Below are 10,297 nucleotides of genomic sequence, written 5' to 3'. Positions count from 1 at the left end.
AACCATGTCTCACATAATACTCATTATTGTCAGGCCTCTGAGCCCAAGCTAAGCCATCATATCCCCTGTGACCTGCACATATACATCCAGATGGCCTGAAGCAACTGAAGAACCACAAAAGATGACATTCCACCATTGTGATCTGTTCCTGCCCCACCCTCACTGATCAATTGACCTTATGATAATCCCCACCCTTAGGATAATGTACTTCGTGATATTCCCTCACCCTTAAGAAGGTACTTTGTAATATTTTTCCCACCCTTGAGAATGTACTTTGTGAGATCCACCCCCTGACCACAAAAAATTGCTCCTAACTCCACCACCTATCCCAAACCTATAAGAACTAATGATAATCCCACTACTCTTTGCTGACTCCTTTCTTGGACTCAGCCCACTTGCACCCAGGTGAAATAAATAGTCTTGTTGCTCACACAAAGCCCGTTGGTGGAATCTCTTCACATGGACGCATGTGACAATTATATTTGAATCTTTTATTTTCTAAAAGATCCACATGTGCCTTCCAGCTTAAGAAATAACACATTATTCCTGTATCTTTAAAACTCTCCAGGTTCTTCTTCCTGTTCTGTACTCCCTGCTACCCCCAAGAGGTGATAGCCACAATACTGAATGTTGTGTTAATCATTCTGTTGCCTTACTTTATAATTTTAGCACATAGGTATGTATCCCTAAACAATATATTGTTTAATTCTGTCTATTTTAACCTTTATAAAATGAAATAAAACTGTATGCAATGAATGAGAGATCCAGTGGCTCTCTCAGAGGCCTTCGAACCAGAGCAACACCATCTTGAATAAGGGCTGGGTAAATGAGACCTGCTGGGCTGCATTCCCAGGAAATTAGGCATTCTTAGTCACAGGATGAGATAGGAGGTTACAAGATACGGGTCACAGAGACCCTGCTGATGAAACAAGATGCAGTAAAGAAGCTGGTCAAAACCCTCCAAATCCAAGATGGCAATGAAAGTGACCTCTGGCTGTCCTTGCTGCTAATTATACACTAATTATAATGTATTAGCATGCTGAAAGACACTCCCACCAGCACCATGATGGTTTACAAATGCCATGGCAACGTCAGGAAGTTACCCTAGATGGTCTAACGGGGAAGAACCCTCAGTTCCAAGGAAATCCCCTCCCCTTTCCCAGAAAACTCATGAATAATCCACCCCTTGTTTATCATATGAGCAAGAAATAACCATAAAAATAGCCAACCAGCAGCCCTTGTGGCTGCTGTGCCCATGGAGTAGCCATTCTTTTATTGCTTTACTTTCTTCATAAACTTGCTTTCACTGTACTCTGCGGACTTGCCCCAGATTCTTTCTTGTGGAGAATCCAAGAACCCTCTCTTGGGGCCTGGACTGGAACCCCTTTCTGATAACATCTTGCTGAGAAACCATGAAGGGACAACACTGGAGAGACCTCTGACCCAAAGGAAATAGACTTCAGCACCAGTTGACCAACTTTGGGTACATGGTGGGGTATTTTATCCAGGGTAATGGATGGAATTGGGTCAGGGGCCCAAATTAGGAGAGTTAGAGTCCCTCCTAAGACACAGGGAGTTAGAGGCCCCTCTTCGTAAAGAACAAGAATGCTTGTTCAAACTTGGGTTCAAGGCTCAACTTCAGAAGGTTAGAGGCCACTCTTAGTAAGAGCCCTCTTGATTAAAAATGGATTCAGCACTGCAGGATGTTAACCACCATTCTATTTGGATTAATTTGCCATGCCCTCTTTGCTGATGGCTGTGGGTGACAGGATTAGGCATGTGCAGGATCATGGGACCTGGGGAGCTTTTTTTCCTCCCCCCAAAGGGGAAAACTTGAGAGCTGATGGGACTGCTGGAAAAGATCCCTTCTTGACAAGCAGCTGTCTGAACTTTTGATTCAGTGTCACTGTGATGGATGGGTCTTTCTCTGGCTTCTGTGAGCTCCTCACCTCTGCAACCCGCCACACGCAACACTCTTCTCCCTTCCCTTTCCTCTCTCTCGTTCTCGCCTTTCCCTTGTCTGTCTTCTCTGTCTCTCTGTCACTCTGGGTAATGATCTACTCTTCCATCTTGCCCAAAAACCACCTGTTGAAACTCCTGGTTGGCAGTCATTCCACCCCCACTTTGAATGGATTAAACACTACAGGGGCCAATGGGGGAAGTTTTGAGCCTTGCCAGGTCGATATTGGGTGCTGAGGGGGGTGGCTAGTGTCTGTGTTTTGTCAAGTGCACTTTGTTCTGGCCAGAATGGAAAATGTTGATTTGATTCCTCCATGCAACTTGTTGTGTAGCATCTTGCAGAATTGAGAGGCTTTTCCTATGATTCCATGAAATCCTTTGGGATGAAATCCTTTGCGATGAAATCCTTTCTACATCCTTTGCGATGTGGCTTGGCCCCCACAGTTATGGTGCTGTGAGCAGGGTCATGAGGGCTGCTTAGGGAAAGGGATCCCAGACACCTGGCATGCTGGCAAAAGGGTAAGAATTTCTTACCAGTCAGGCCTCTGGTCTCTCTCTCTCTATGCAAACCAGTTGAGTGAATGGTAAAAATCACTGTCTCCTCTGCAAGGTTTTGATGAATGGGAAAAAGGATTTGTGAGGCTAGTCTTAGGCTGTGATGAATCTGGTGTACTTTGTGCTATGAATTTGGCTTTCTGTGTCATTCTGTCATAAAAGGGGTATCATAGGATAGAACATGGCCCTAGGACCCCTGTAAGCCCACTATTCAAGCTGGCCCAGCAAACTGGTCAGTTGACAACTTTGCTTCAGGTCACTGAAACAAAAACTGGATGAGGATTCCCCCTCGTCTTGTTTTATGTCCTTGGGAGCTTGACTTGTGACCATGTAGGGGTATTTTCTCTTGGTCTGTACCATCCCTGTGAGTCATGTTTTACAACCAAAATATATAAAAGAGCTCTATTTAATTGGCTTAAATAAAAATAAGCACTTAAATAAAATATTTCACCAGAAAAATTAAAATGTTAATGCCTTTTTGTTCACATGACTTTAGTCATCTTTGGAAAAGCAAGGCAGTTTTAAAGATTATTGGTAAAATAAAAATGTCTTTGAAATTTAGACATTTGGTCTAAATTAGGCAGGTCAGATACTAGGTTTACTAAACTACTTCTCTGACTTTTGATAATTGTTCAATTTACCTTCTTTGGAGCCATTAGCGTCTATGTAAGGCCTGGGAACATATGGAGTTAGCCATGCCCCTAGCTATGCTGGAAGGAGTCAGACCTTATCTGCACATTTGTCTGGTGCCCCAAGCTCTACACCTGGTACACAAATAAAATCACTTACCAAATTTTTCACCAAAAATAAAAGTTGCTAAGAGTTAACATTGTACCATATGTAACTGAGGTTACTGGAGGAACACTTTTACATGCACAGTGTGTAAGGAAAGTATAATGTGTGTTTGGTAAAAGATTATAAGAAGGCATGGGAAGGCAGGCTGTTTTTGCCTGGTTTGGAAGTTTAAAGAGTTGTTCTTACATAGGAGAAAGCGGAAGGTCTAAGCAAGTCGTGGAAGGTTTGTGAAAGTCTAATCTTGTAAAAGCAATTCTCTGTGTTAACATATTGGCTAAAGTTAAAGGAGTATTATTCGGTTTTTCCATAAATTGAACATTGGAATAAAAGCACAACAGGGTTTTCTTAGAGCATTGGTCTACTCTTTAACAAAAAAAATTGTAAAGGGTTATAAAAGCTTTATGAAAATCTTACATTATGGTCTAAATGATTGAAGTTAGGAAAATTTGTCTGTAAAGTTTTACTAGGAATTGAATTTGACATCAATAGTACACTCATGCAAAGATGAAATTTGGCTTTCTCTCTTGAACAAGATTTTCATGTAATATTAAAAGATAATGAAAGATTTTTGTTTACCTTTTAAATAAACTACAGGAGAAAGAAGGGAAAGAAAAGAGACAGATTGTTTGAAGAGCTAAATCTTCCCTCTATCAATGAGTAAAGCTTTTTGCCTTTTTTAAATTGTTGAGTTAACATTTTGGCTAAATAAATGACTTACAGTGACCTGGAATTTTATTTTATAATATCAAGTGTTTTAAACTTTTGATATTTGACGAACTTTCCAAAATCAGATTCTAAATATGTCTTTTTCTGACCTGATTAATCCTTTTAGATGGTAAAAACCCTAAAGTCCAAAAGAGACTTATTTGGCTTATTTGGTATATTAAAATCATACAGGAAGCATTATGAAGTATGAAATGGTGTTTGGCTTTCTTTAGACCATATTTGTATAAATATATTATTGGTATGCATTCTAAAATTATGGGAAATTCCTATAATGACCTAGTGTATGTTATTGGTGACTTAGTGTATGTTATCAGTAATAATTATAATTGTTACATAAAATTGTATGCTACAGAAGTAACGAAATTTCCTTGTCAATTGCATCTTTGACTGTGGCTATCCTAAGACTTTTTTGTCATTCAGAGACAATTATTGTCTTGTTTTAATCCTCTTCAAAAGAAGGTTTATAACCAGCTATAGGATGCTGACAATTACTCTTAAATGTGAGTGTCTGATAACTTTGGAGAGTGTACCATTAAAATAGAGAGGAAAAAAAAGCTTCCAAGACTCTTTTGGAAAGCTAATGTGTTCTTAAATATTGAGCAAAACAGAAATTAATTGTATAGACTAATGAAAGACTGAAATAATCTTTTTACGACTTTTTGCATAAAATATTGCTGTTCCTTTCTGTTTTGTTTTCCAAGTCGAGCAACTTTTTTATTTTTTATTTTTTTTATTTTGAGATGGAGTCTCGCTCTGTCACCCAGGCTGGAGTGCAGTGGCGCGATCTCGGCTCATTGCAAGCTCCGCCTCCCGGGTTCATGCCATTCTCCTGCCTCAGCCTCCCAAGTAGCTGGGACTACAGGAGCCCGCCACCACACCTGGCTAATTTTTTGTATTTTTAGTAGAGACAGGGTTTCACCGTGTTAGTGAGGATGGTCTTGAGCTCCTTACCTCTTGATCTGCCCGCCTTGGCCTCCCAAAGTGCTGGGATTACAGGCGTGAGCCACCGTGCCCGGCCAAACTTTTCTTTTGAGCTCTTTCCAGCTTTTAACAGTTGAGTAAAATACACTCCTGTAAACAAAATTTGGAGCATATTTCTTTCTCTCTACCTGATTTCTCCAAAAATTGAAAACTATTTGTGAGTATTCTTAACTTATGGCTATATATTAATAGTTATTTGCATAAGTGCAGTAAGGATCTGTTTTCTTTTGTAACAGGACACAATTGGAGAAATTGGTTTTTACTAAGGCTTTGAATGGAATGGCGTGCTTTCAAATATAAAAAAAAAACTGCCTTAAGGAATCAAAGTTGACTTATAGAGCTAATAAAAGGCCCTTGGAAAAACTGGCTTTATACCTTGTCTATGCAGTCCCTGTACAGGGTTCCTGCCATGTGGTAAGTAAAGAATGTCACTTTGTGACAGGTTCAGGAGCCCTAAGTTATATTGGGACTTTGAGAGGAGAGAAATTTACCTAACTCATACAGGTATTTGAAGGCATAAACCCATGGCTGGGCAAGGCTTTAAAAAGTCAAATATAAGATTCCTTATGGAACAAGATTCCATCAAAGCCAATTTTTTGTAAAAAGAGCCTATATGGTGAATAATTATTCTTGCTGCACTTCATGCAAATGATCATGCCAAGTATAATAAGACTAAGGCTTATTTTTCAAACAAATAAGTCCTACCATTATTTGTTTTTAATAAAAATGGGGACTGGAGAGAGAAAAATTATGTTTCAAAAACTATGGTACACCTGTTATTAGATTCTAGTCTCATCCATTGTTTTTTTTTTTTCTGCAGTCTAGACTGACCCTGCTTATTTCTGTGAACCAACCAGTGATCTCTGGCCATGGCTCAGAACAAATAATAGGGATGGGTAACATAAGAAATATCTGGATCAGTATTCTAATTTAGGGCACATATTGGAATCTGTTAGCAACCCTGTATCAGCTTAGTTCCGACAGTTGCCCAGTTGATGGAATGCCTTATTTAATTTATTTGGGATAAAGTATTAATCCATTCTCACACTGCTATAGAGAAATACCCAAGACTGGGTAATTTATAAAGCAACAAGATTTAATGGCTCACAGTTCTGCTGGCTGTACAGGAAGCATGGCAGCATCTGCTTCTGGGGAGGCCTCAGGGAGCTTTTAGTCATGGCTTAAGGCAAAGGGGGAGAGGCCTCTTACATGACAGGAGCAGGAGGAAGAGAGAGAGCGAGGAGGTACCATACACTTTTAAACAACCAGATCTCACGAGAACTCATCCAGTATCATGACCAAGGGGGATGGGGCCAAACCATTCATGAGAAACTGCCCCCGTGATCCAGTCACCTCCCATCAGGCCCTACCTCCAATTTTGGGGACTATAATCGGACATGAGATTTGGTGGGGACACAGATGCAAACCATATCAGATAATTTTACTTATTTTGCTTTACTATCGTGGAATATATTCCTGTTGTACTCGTTGTGCAGGAATGCAGAATAAGCTTACTCACCATTTTCTTAAATTGAACATTTGCCAGTCTTCCAGATATCACCTTTTGTTGGAACTCAGAGTTATGAATGGCCGTCACTATGCTGATGCTTTCTGAGTTCCTCTCTACCCTGAATACAAAAGACCTTAATAGTTAGATGAGAATATCATTACCCCTATTTAGCCTGAAGAAGCTGCAGAAGGGGAATCTTCCTACCTCTACAACCCTTAGGATTAATGGTCCTCTTATAAAAAGGAGGGGGGAAATACGTCAGAGGCATTGGAAGCAGAGCAACTTTAACTTGAATAGGGGCTGGGTAAAATGATGCTGAGACCTGCTGGGCCACATTCCTGGGAGGTTAAGGCATTTTAACCTCCTGGGATCTGAGATGAGATAGGAGGTCACAAGATACAGGCCACAATGACCCTGCTCATATAACAGGATGCAGTATAAAGGCTGGCCAAAACCTGCCAAAACCAAGATGGCGACAAAAGTGACCTCTAGTTGTCCCAACTGCTCATTATATGCTAATTATAATACATTAGCATGCTAAAAAAACATTCCCACCAGCACCATGGCAGTTTACAAAGGCCATGGGAACGTCTGGAAGTTACCCTGTATGGCCTATGATGGGGAGAAACCCTCAATTACAAGAAATTCTTGTCCCTTTCCCAGAAAGCTCATGAATAATCCACCCCTTGTTTAGCATATGATCAAGACATAACCATAAAAATAGCCAACCAGCAGCCTTTGGGGGTGCTCTGCCTATGGAATAGCCATTTTTCTTTTCTTTTCTTTCTTTCTTTTTTTTTTTTGGCACAGTGTTGCTCTATTGCCCAGGTTGGAGTGCAATGGCGCAATCTTGGCTCTCTGCAACCGCCATCTCCCATGTTCAAGTGATTCTCATGCCACAGCCTTCTGAGTAGCTGGGATTACAGGCATGCTACTTGAATAGGGGCTGGGTAAAATAAGGCTGAGACCTGCTGGGCTGTATTCCTGGGAGGTGAGGCAGGAATAGGGGTAAATAGGGGTAATTATATTTTTAGTAGAGATGGGGGTTCACCATGTTGGCCAGGGTGGTCTTGAACTGATCTCAGGTGGTCCGCCTGTCTCGGCCTTCCGAAGTGTTGGCATTACAGGCGTGAGCCACTGCGTCCGGCCTCCTTTACTCTCTTGATAAACTTGCTTGTATTTTACTCTGCGGACTTATCCCAAATTCTTTTTGCTCAAGATCTAAGAACCCTCTCTTGGGGTCTGGTTCGGGACCCTTTCCAGTAACAGCTCCACAGACGTCATCAGATGGCTTAATTTTGCCAATCTGATGGTAATCAGTGTCTTCTCCTTGCCTGATTACTGTGAGGTTGTATGTCTTCTCTTACACTTTTTGGCCGTTTACGTTTCTTTTTCTGTGGATTCCCCATCATCTTTGTGTGTTTTTAGGAATTGATCCATCCCATCCCCATTGATATACGTGCAATGCCAATTTTGTCATAGATCAAGTTTTCATACACACATGGGTCTTTGTCGGGTGGGCCTTCTATCATGTTGAACTAATATACTTGATCACGTCTGTTCCAATACCAGTATCTTCATTATTATGTCTTTATAATAAGCCTTCCTATGATGTAGGACAAGTCCCCTCCTACCTCACCCACCTTCAACCTTCTGGGATTTTGAATGGAATTGCTTGGAATCTATAGCTTAATTGAGCGAGAACTGAGTTTTTTTTTTTTTTTAATGATATTGAGTCTTCTATCTAAGACCACGCTTTGCTTTTCCATTTCTTTGGATTTTCTTTAATGCTTTTCAGTAAGGGTTTGTAATTTTCACTTCACAATATAGCTTGGAGATTGTTCCAGATCACATATAGAGAGCTGTTTATTCTCTAAAGAGCTACACGGTGTTCCACTGTGTGGAATTTATTTTACCAGGCCCCTAATGATGTCCTTTGAGGACATCTGTGCTTTTTTTATACTACAGCAATGCTTCAGAGGATACCCTTGAACTTACTTATTTGAGCACCCTTCTAAGTTTATCTGTAGGAGAAACTCCTAGAAGAAAGATTACTGGGTCAAAGGGTATTTGCATTCTGTGAGCGAACACACCCTCCCTTCCAGAGAGGCTGTGCCATCAAATCACTTTTCTTAAGGTCAACAAATACAACCAGGCTTTCACTGGATTTTCATTCTCCTTGTCTTCTTTGCATCATCAGAGACTTCACCATAGACTCCTTTTGGAAATTCTCTTTAGTTTCTGTGGCTCTGCATAAAGGACAAGACATTCTTTATTGAATCATTCATTCATATGTTGACACGCATTTACTCACTCATTTCATAGTTAAGTGCTTGGAACTGGGGAGTCCACCAGGGGGCCCTCCCATCTTATTTATCAAGTAAAATATTGCCTAGTCGATCAGTATATGCCTGTCTCCATGTAACTGAAAGCATTCATTGCCAAAACAGGAGAGTAAATATTCAGAGGTGAGGAAACTGAGGCATAGGGACATTAAATGGCTTGATACAGTTGCAAGGCACACGTGTACATGGCCTCAGGGGAGACTTCTGTGGAAAGGCATGGCTTCCTGGAAGAGGGAACGCCCTTACCCTCCTGGTTTTCTGCAGGTGTGAGGACCATAAAGAAACCTATTCACCTGGTGTGTCCTTGCAGCTGCCAGTCCTGATCTCCACCTGTCCCAAGCTGCTCAGAACGTGGCAGCGCCATCCAGGAGCCATGAGCATGGGCCAGTGGCCAGGGAGGCTGGATCTGTCTGCCAAGTTTCCACTTTTCCATCTTAGCAGCTTCTCCGAAGCTCTGTGGAGACTCTCCCCACTCCCACCCCTTGGCAGTGGGACGTCACCATCGGAGCCGGCCGGTCGCTACCCTTGGGAACAGAATTCAAAGTTTGCAATACCAATCTCTGCCCTTGTGGGATGACTGGGCAGCCCGACCCAAAATAGCTGGGAAAGGCGGGATGTTAGGGCCGCGGTGGGAAAAATCACAGTGCTGCTAATGACATGCTGTGCTTATCTGGAAACGAGTGTCTTGCAGACTTTAACTGAGGTCACGTTGCTTTTTCCAGCAATAAGTAAACAGACCCAGCGAGTGGTGGTGACAGGCCCAGCGAGAGACAAAGAATTACCAAATCGGGGAGGGCACAGAACGTGCTGCCTTCCCTGCCAGGGGTTCCAGGAAATATTTCTTCCCATTCTAGGATCTACCCTTGACTAAGAATATGGGATGATTTGGGAATATTCAGGAAGCCTTTAGGGGTTTTGACCCAGACACCTTGTGTAGATGTGAGCTCCTAGGGAGTTTTAGGATGGGTTTGTGGGGGCTAAGAGAGAGACCTTGGGGAGGGGACTCAGTCTTCCTGGAAGTTGGCTTTGACTTCTGACCCATAATCTCAGGGCTGATGAAATCCCCCAGGCACTGTGGCTGATTTTTATTTTTGATTTCTGTTGTTGTTGCCCAACAGGAAAGGATTTTGCCAAAGGGAAAACACTCTGCCTCTTGTTGCTTGGGGGCACCTAAGGCTGAGAAGGAAGAAAATCAGCCACTCTGCAAGGACATCCCTTGCTTGCCAAAGTTTCCATCTTTCCTACTTAAAATTACAAAGCAGAAGTGAAGTTGATGACAAAGAGCATTAGGAACCTGGCATGCTCTCTATTTTGGAATTTTTTTTTTTCATTTTATTGAGGACTAGCTTGTATTCTCTGGGAGCTTGCCTTGTGAGTCTTTGCCCATTGCCTGCTGCCTTGAGTTGTGAGCCATGATGGTGGCACC

This window comes from Gorilla gorilla, chromosome 4 (assembly GCF_029281585.2).
Source record: "Gorilla gorilla gorilla isolate KB3781 chromosome 4, NHGRI_mGorGor1-v2.1_pri, whole genome shotgun sequence".
Lineage (NCBI taxonomy): Eukaryota > Metazoa > Chordata > Mammalia > Primates > Hominidae > Gorilla > Gorilla gorilla.
This window is presented reverse-complemented; position numbering follows the sequence as displayed.